Source organism: Hakea prostrata, chromosome 11 (genome assembly GCF_041222555.1).
Source record: "Hakea prostrata isolate BN-2017 chromosome 11, UWA_Hpros_2, whole genome shotgun sequence".
In the NCBI taxonomy this organism is placed as follows: domain Eukaryota; kingdom Viridiplantae; phylum Streptophyta; class Magnoliopsida; order Proteales; family Proteaceae; genus Hakea; species Hakea prostrata.
This window is the reverse complement of record NC_142610.1, coordinates 1697397-1706612: the sequence shown is the minus strand read 5'-3', so window position 1 is coordinate 1706612 and position 9216 is coordinate 1697397. Positions and strand designations below refer to the sequence as shown.

General features: G+C 36.3%; 1 pseudogene across 1 annotated transcript; it reads left to right on the top strand.

Annotated features, from left to right (window-relative positions):
* Window positions 1-3646: 3646 nt before the first annotated feature.
* On the top strand, window positions 3647-9018 carry LOC148999531 (TMV resistance protein N-like; annotated as a pseudogene). Its single transcript, XR_016170784.1, has 5 exons — window positions 3647-4252; window positions 4653-5795; window positions 6111-6410; window positions 6516-8012; window positions 8128-9018. The product of XR_016170784.1 is annotated as a TMV resistance protein N-like (transcript).
* The last annotated feature ends 198 nt before the right edge of the window (window positions 9019-9216 follow it).

Sequence of the window (9216 nt, the reverse complement as noted above, 5' to 3'; positions counted from 1 at the left end):
TGCCCCCGGTCGAGCGTTCGATTGTTTACGTTGTGCTGGTTGGGCCTGGCAAATGGCATCGATTTTGGTGCACGTGGTCTGGGAATTTGAGCCATTGCATTTGATAAGTGCCATGGATTGTATTGAGCTTGCATTAAAACACCTCTCCGGAAAGAGAAGATCAGAAGCCTTCCACTTAGCCATCTTTGAGGACCATCCGGTTTACCGATTGCAATGTTTTGACTTCTTCTTCTTCTTCTTCTTGGATTTTAGTGTTAACCATGTAAAGATTTGGCGCTTTTTCTTAATTACTTCTGTGCTAAAACTTAATTTTCCCATTTTGTTTACTCATGAAGAATCTTTTTTCATTTTGTTCATGTCCTAGAGATGGCTCTGCCCTGTTGGAGAAGATTTTTTGGTCTTGAGCAATGCCAAATATGAGGGTTTAAAATTTGAACTGAAATCATGTATTGATATTGAATTAAACCGTTACAATAAACCCTATGCTTTTGATACTATTCATGCGTCTGTTTTATCCCATTGGTGTAGTCATGGTGTAGGTTAGTCTTCTCTGACAGGGGAGGGGTGGTGGTCGCTAATAGGGGAAGGGCGATGGTGAGGTTTTCGGTGAGATATAGGAAGATTTTCCCTTCACCTACTTACGGTTGGGTCACTTAATTGAGTGAGAGGGTATTTTAGTCTTTTTACATATACGAGGGTGTATGCAAAGAAGAAAAAATCGCTATATCGCCAAAATTCGATGGTTTCGGTTCTCATCGAACCGAAACTCCTAGCGAGATTCGATATGGCAGGATATCGCCGATTTTTCGGCAATATCTCACCATTTCTAGCAATATATCGGATATTTTGGAACATATCGATTTTTTAATTTTTTTTGGGTGATTTTTATGCTATTTCAGGTGATTTCTCTCGCGATTCTATCCCAAACTTACCAATTCTATTCCAATGATTCAATACTCAAAATTTAATGTGTTAAATATAATTAGGAGAAGAAATCTACATAAAATAATTTTTGGATAGAAAGACATTTTATAGTCAAAATCTTCAAGATTAATGAGCAATCTTACCAACTATATTCTGGTGGTTTAGTCCTCAAAAGTCAACATGCCAAATGTGGTTAATGAATAATATATACATGAAATGATTTATGGAAACAATTTAAATTATAAAGGATTTTGTAATAGAATCTTCAAAGTGAATATATAATCATTTTAATTATGTCCGAATGATTTAGACATCAAAAGGTAACATGTAAAATGTGATTAGGTAAGGAGAATTTAAATAGAAGTAATTCAAATTTACCACATATTTGTATTAAATTAGGATAAGTATCAAATTTGGGCTCAAAATAACAAAAAAGATCCCCCGAAATTGGGGGGAGGGCGATATTTCGCCATATCGTCTGGTTGGGCGAAGCGGGCGATAAGACGCTTTATATATAGGAAAATTGGGGATGTGGATATTACATATGCGATCGATAAGGATTGAACCCACAATCTCTCCATTAAGAGGTGAGGTTCTCAATCACTCCATTAACCTTCTATTGGCGGGTATATGAATCATTTGACCACCAAATTTAACCATCAAAGTTTTGATCCTTAAAGGTCAGTAACTTGCAAATTTTCAATTGGGTAAATATCACTTACCTCTCCTCTTAGCTGGACAAATAGCACTTACACCTCCTCTTAGTTGGATAATATCACTTACCTCCCCTTTTACCTAGCAAATATATCAAACACCTCCCCTCTGTTAACTTTCTCGGTTAAAGTTAAATTTTACCGTTATATATTTTTCTAAAACCCCAAATTACCCTTGATTAAAATTTTTTTTTATTTTAAACCATAAATTACCATAATCACTCTAACAGTTAAACTATTAAATTACCCTCAATTAAAATAATTATTAAATACCAAAACACCATAATTAAAACCTAAATTATCTTTAATTATTAAAAGCCCAACATACCCATTTTAAAAAAATAAAATAAAATTTATCCAACAATTATAAAAAGTACTACAATCAAGTAAAATTAAAAATGCAATTAAAACAAAGAGGGTATGTTAATAAAATTAAACTCGTACTACTATTTTGAGTTTTTTTAATTGTTTGATAATTTTTTTTTTAAAAAGGGTATGTTGGGATTTTTAATAATTAAATATAATTTGGATTTTAACTATAATGTATTGGTTTTTAACAATTATTATAATTGAGGGTAATTTAGTATTTTAACTGTTAGGGTGATTAAGGTAATTTTAAGTTTAAAATAAAATAAAATAAAATAAAAAATTAGCCAAGGGTAGTTTAGGGTTTTAAAACAACATTTAACGATAAAAGTTAAATTTAACCGAAAATATTGACAGAGGAGAGGTGTTTGATATATTTGCTAGGTAAGAGGGGAGGTAAGTGATATTTACCCTTTTCAATTTGATCAAACTAGGTGCCTTACAATTTAGTCCACTTAAATGGACAGTCAAGAATTATTCCACCTTCTTCAGAAATAAACGTCTCTTGCAGGGAAATCCTACCGTCCCCTATCGAAAAAATCTCTCAAAAGGATAGCTTTCATTTAAGCCCTCTCTCTCCTTTTCTTCTTCTCCTTTTCGTTTGCAGTTGTGTTGAAGTGAAATTGCAGAGAAGGAACAGAAATTGTAAACTTCAATCCCATCTCTTCAAAGAGAGGGATTGACTATAGACCACTTTCTCCCAAAACCACTGGATCGCAAACTTGAAAAATGTAAAGCAAGAGAAATCAAACCACATTGGGTTTACCCAAGATTAAAACAGAGAGAACCAAAACAGAGTAAAAAGAAAGAGAGAGCGTTTTCCTTCATTCAATTTCTAAAATCGACATTGCTAGGGTATTCCCTCGCAAAATTACCTTGCTCCCATAGTTGTAGCAAGTTAGCAACCACCACCGATAGCAGCTTTGCCGTCGTATCTTCCGCCTCGCTGCTAACATGCTTGGGTCAAATGCCTCTAATTACAATTGTATCATCCACCACCACCCCCTTCCAACTGATTTTTGTTTTTTATTCATTATTTACTGGGATTTACAATTTTGAGAGAGAGAGAGAGGGACAAAAGGGCATAATTTCCATGCTTGTGCAACACCTTCTCTTGGTTACCCATGCAGGTTTTTGAGTCATCTTGGGTAGTTGTGAAGAATAAGGAAAAGAGAGAGTAAAATGAAAGCTATCTTTTGAGAGAGAGAGAGAGAAAGGTGGGCAATTTCTAGTAAGGTGTAGGCAGAAGATCTCCCTTCACCCACTTACGTGTTGTGTGTGGGAAGGTTTGAATGGGGTAGATTGATCACTATACTATAATAAGGATAATATGATCATTTTAATCATGGTTTAATATAATTTTAGATTGTTTGTAGTTTTGAGAGTGGGTAATTTATAGTTTTGAGAGTGTGTAACTTGTAATATAGAGTTGTGAAACCCATAAAAAAATTTTTTTTGTTACACAACCAAGAATTTAAGCCCCACTAAAATATAGAAACTAAAAAAAAAGTACTCGTTTTTTTGGGTAGCTTGTACAGCTACTTTTCGGAATTAAAATGTTATCCATTTGTAATCTATGTATTTTTTTATTTATATACAGCCAATCAACCAGGGAATCCAATGGGATTTTGCATAATTAACAATTGATGCAGGAAAGGTAGTTTGTAGTTTGTACACCAGAGAAGAGACGATCAGCTCCTAAAGCTTTACAAGAAAAGGAAGAAAGAGAAGCACCAGATACTCCTCTCCAGCTGCAGGTTAATGGCTTCTTCATCTGCTTTGTCCCGTAGACCTTCTTCTTATGATGTTTTTATCAATTTTAGAGGCCCGGATACTCGGACAAACTTTGTCACTCTGCTTTACAGAGCTCTAATGAGAGAAAAAATCCATACCTTCATAGATAGTGAAGAACTCTGGGAAGGAGAAGAGATTTGCCCCTCTCTTCTGAGGGCGATTCGAGGGTCTGAAATCTCCATTCCTGTCATCTCCAAAAGCTACGCCCATAGCAAATACTGTCTCTTGGAGCTTGCTGAGATTTGGGAGTGTCATTTATCCCAAGGTCAGACCATTCTTCCCGTATTCATCGATGTTGAGCCACGAGATGTTCGACATCAGACAGGATGTTTTGAGGGACCGTTTCAGAAATATCAGGAGAAGTACAACTTTGATGATGTAGAGAGTTGGAAGAATGCTTTGAGAGAGGTCGGGAAACTCAAGGGATGGACCCTCAAGGGTAACACAACTATTGAGTAAGTTTGCTCTCCTCAATTCCCTAACATTCCTAAGCTAGTCTTCACTCTTCATTTGTGGCATATTTTTAACTTGAGCAGTTACCTTCTTCTTGCTTTTTTATCAAACTAGAACTGTTGGGTTCATGTAGTTTCCTTCTTTGCGTGGAGTAATAAGGTACCTTTTTCATTTCTAGATGTTATTTATGGCATAGTTGTGAGATAAATTGGAACTAAACAAACCCAACACACGATTACCTTTGCTCTGTAGACGATATTAGATTTCTCATTTTTTGTACTCGTTACTGTCATTAACTTATTGCTTATCAGTTTCAAAGATTATGGAATTTATTTATTCTTTTGCAGATATACATATTGTTATTTATTGCTGTGGTTCACTCTTTACTTTGAGAAATTTCAGGGATCAATCAAATTTAGTCGAGTTGATTGTTCGTAGGGCTTCGAGAGAACTAAATTACACTGCATTGGATGAATGTAAACATCCTGTTGGAATCAATTCACATATTGATATCCTTTTCCCATGTTAAATATTGGTTCTGATGGTGTAAGATTTTTGGCAATATGTGGGATGGGTGGTCTGGGAAAGACAACTATTGCAAAGGCTGTCTGTAATCGCATCTCTGCAAGCTTTAATGGGAGTAGCTTTCTCACTGGTGTGAGAGAAGAAGCTTCACGAGGCGATCAAGGATTAGTTTCTCTTCAAAAGCGGCTTCTTAAAGATATCTTGGGCAAGGAGCAAGACATAAGCAGTGCTCCTCAAGGATCAAAATTGATAGAAAAAAGACTTCATAGAGAAAAGGTCCTGCTCATTCTTGATGATGTAGATGATTATATACAACTTGATGCATTAGCTGGTGGGATCAATTGGTTTGGTGAAGGCAGCAGGGTTATCATAACAACTAGGAATGAGCATTGTTTGAATGTACATAAAGTTGATAGAGATATCAAAATATATCAGCCTAAGGAACTAAATTCTGAGAATTCTCTTCAACTCCTTAGTTTGCATGCATTTTCAACGACTAAACCTCCGGAGGATTATACTGAGCTTATGCATGAAGTCGTGTGCCATGCTGGTGGGTTACCCCTGACCCTAGAGGTGTTGGGTTCTTTTTTTTGTGACAAGAGCAAAGAAGAATGGGAAGATACATTAGGTGGATTGAAAGATATCCTTGATAACAAGGTCTCTGGAATGTTGATAAGAAGCTATGAGGATAAAGTCTTTGCGAGGTTGATGATAAGTTACAATAAATTAAGTGATAATGCAAAAATCATATTTCTCGATATTGCATGCTATTTCATTGGATGGGTAGCAGATGATATGATTATGTTGTGGGAAGCTTGTGAATTGTATCCAAGATTAGCCATAAAAGAGCTCACCCAAATGCACCTCCTAAAGATTAACTTTTACGGGCTATTGAGCATGCATGATGAACTTCGATTTATGGGCATGAGAATTGTCTCAATGAAGAGCGATGGGGATCATGCAAAACGTACTAGATTGTGGTCTGATGATGAGATCTCAAAAGTATTTGAAAAACACAAAGTAAGTCTCATCTTTTTTTCTTTTATTTGCTTTTCTGTTACCAATAATCATTTAATCCTAATAAGAGAATGTCCCTCCATCTGATGATGAAAGATAGGCAACAAACACAGTCAAGGGTTAAAGTCGACTCAATAGCACAAAAATACAAAGGTTGGGGCCGCCTTTGATCTATACCTCATAAGATGTAGGACAATATGGAAGTTAGGCTAGCACCCTTTTAAATAAGGTTCTACATCAATTTTTTTTTTTTTGGGTTGTGGGGGGATTTGTATGCATCAAAATTTTCTTACTTGAAATACTATTTTTCTGCTGTAGGCCACTCAAATGGTTGAGGGTATTCTCCTTCCATATGAAATGCACACAGATGATTTAAGCTTTGATGACTTTGCAAAGACACCAAATTTAAGGTTTCTCCGCCTTGATGGTAAGAACAGTAGCAAACCCATTACAGGGGATTTTTCAAATCTTCCTTCTCAATTAAGATGGTTACGATGGTGGTACTGTCCTTTGAAAATTCTGTCAGCCAATTTTTATCATGAGGAACTAGTTCATCTTGACTTGTCATGGAGTGACATCAACCAAGCTTGGAATGATAGACCTCAAAATAATAAAAAGGTACAATATGAGTGTAATTTCTCTTCAATTGTTTGATTTTCAGTTTTTTTTTTTTTTTTTGAAGTTGAAAGACGGGCATTTTATATGTATAATTTTGTTTGACAGCGGTTTCGAAAACTGAAGGTTCTTGATCTCTGCTTCTGCCATAATTTCTCAGACTCTTCCAACTTCTTCTCATGGTTTCCATGCTTACAAAGATTAAATTTCAGGGGCTGCAAATCTCTTTTGCAACTACCGGAGAGCATTTGTCAGATGGTCTCTCTCAAAATTCTTATTCTCAGTGAGTGTCGGTCTTTCAACAAGTTGCCAATGTCCATTGGTAATCTAAAACAGTTGGTTGAGCTTTCAGTAAGTAGCACAAAGATTGAGGAATTGCCGGATGGTGTAGGGCAGTTAGAGAAGCTTGAGAAGCTGGATGTTTCAAGGTGTGGTAAACTGGTAAGACTACCGACCTCAATGGGTAGAATAAGGAGATTGCCTTGCTTAGACTTGACAGATACAATGATTTTGAAATTACCAGATGATTTTTCAAAGCTCTCGTGCTTAGAGGTGTTAAAAATGAGCATGGCACAGCAATATGAAATAGGCGAGAACAGGATGCTTCAACCACTTAAAATCACAGAGAGTAGTTTTCCTTCTCAGCTTCAGGAGCTATATTTGGAAGGCTACATGAACCTTGAATCTCTCCCAAGGCTTCCCTCCACTTTAACTACTTTGGAAGTTTGGAAGTGTAATTCACTGCAGATAATTTCTAATCTTTCAGACTTGGAATTATTGAAGGAATTATTAATCTATGATTGCAAATCATTGGTTAGATTACCTGATTTGTCAAACCTTACAAGTTTGAATAAATTTTTGGTTAGAAGATGTGAAAATCTTGATGAAATTCATTGCATTAAAGGGTCAAAATCCTTGGAAAAGTTGGACGTAAATTGTTGCCCCAAATTAATAGAGTTACCGGATATGTCAAATCTGAAAAGGCTGAGGATATTATGCATTACATATGCTGAAAACCTAGAGAAAATTCCAGGTTTTGAAGGAACAGAATTGTTGGAAGTGTGGATTTTGCTGGGATGTCCCAAATTAAGAAAGTTACCAGATTTGTCAAACCTGAAGAAATTGTGGAGACTAGATGTCATTGATTGTGTAAATCTAGAGGAAATTTGGGGCTTGGAAGGAACAAAATCCTTGAAAGAGTTGAGAGTGGATGGTTGCCATGAATTAAGAGACACCATTCATGGACTAGAAGGAATAGAATCATTGGAAGTGTTGAAGGTACTGGGTTGCCACAAGTTAACACACTTGCCAGATTTCTCAAACCTGAAAAGATTGAGGAATATATGTATTCGTGATTCTGTAAATCTAGAGAAAATCCAGTGCATCAAAGGAGCAGAATCCTTGGAATGTTTGGAAATTGAAGGTTGCCACAAGTTAACAGAGTTACCTGATATATCCTACCTGAAAAAATTGAGCAATATATCTATTTCAGATTGTATAAATCTAGAGAAAACTCACTGCTTTGAAGGAGCTCAATCTTTACAAGATTGTGTAGTCACTGGTTGTGACAAATTGACAGAGACAAGGAGGAAAATATCTGGCCAGGTACTTTCATTTATCTTTCTTTCTGTAATTTTCTTTTTCTTTTTCTATTTCTTCTGGGGGAATACAGTATCACCACCAATTAATTGATTGATAGGAATTTACAATTCAAATGCAGGGAAAACTTCTTGATTATACTGTCAAAGGTGTTGAGGGAAGCAACCAAATTGTCACTGGTGATCAATGGTCCACAATTCTGTGTATTGTTTTTGCATCGAAATATAGGAAACACCTGGAACTGCAAAGGTTTCAGGTTGAAGCTTATATCCATCGTCAGGGAGTAAGAAGGATTCACTTTAAACATTCCATTAGAGTTGAGGATCAAAATGAATTCACTAGTAAGGGAGACATAATCTACATCCACCATTTCAAAGGCTTCGACTGGTTTGGTTTTCCGCTGGAAAGCAATGATGCTATTGAGGAATTGACTGTACTTATAGACCAGATCCCTGTGAAATTCTGTAAGGTGTTGTTTGAAGATAAGGATTCAGAGCAACAAATGCCTGACAAACAATCCAGTGCTAAGTTGGTAGCAGATTTCTTCAGATGGTCGGATGGTGACAGTGATGATGATGCTGATGAGGTGGTGGAGGTAGAAGAAGCTGCTGACGAAGAGGTGGAGGAGGAAGAGGGTGGGCTGAGAGCGGCTAGAAACAAGAATGAATCTTGTCCTGACGACGAGAAAAACAAGACAGCGGCTGCCCCAGAGGACTGCAATTGCTTTGTTGCAGTGAAAGCAGTTTGGAATTGTTTCTCCAACTGTTTCAGTACTACTGGGTTTTTGTTATGAGGCCACCCTATTCCCTTCTGAGAAAAAAGGATTCTGGTGATCTTGGTCTTGTAAAGAGATCGAGATATGTTACTGGTGCATGGAATCTACTCTGTCTCTCCTTTTTTGGCTTTTAGAGAGGTAAGAGGATAATTTATTTAAGGAAATAATAGAACTTGTGTTTGGCTCTTAGATGTACACAAATATGATGCATTATGAGTTTAGATTCCTACCACCTTGACCAGTAAAAGAAATTCTCAGATTTTATATGTTTGTTGATGCTGCTTGCTTGATCAGTAAAAGAATTTATCTAAGGAAATCTTTGAACAAAGCTAAACTAGCCTGAAGCTTTTACATATGAACAGCTCTTGGGCTGAATTGTAGTTATAAATGATGAAAATTGATTAGAAGCAACTTATTATGAATGATACCTAGTAG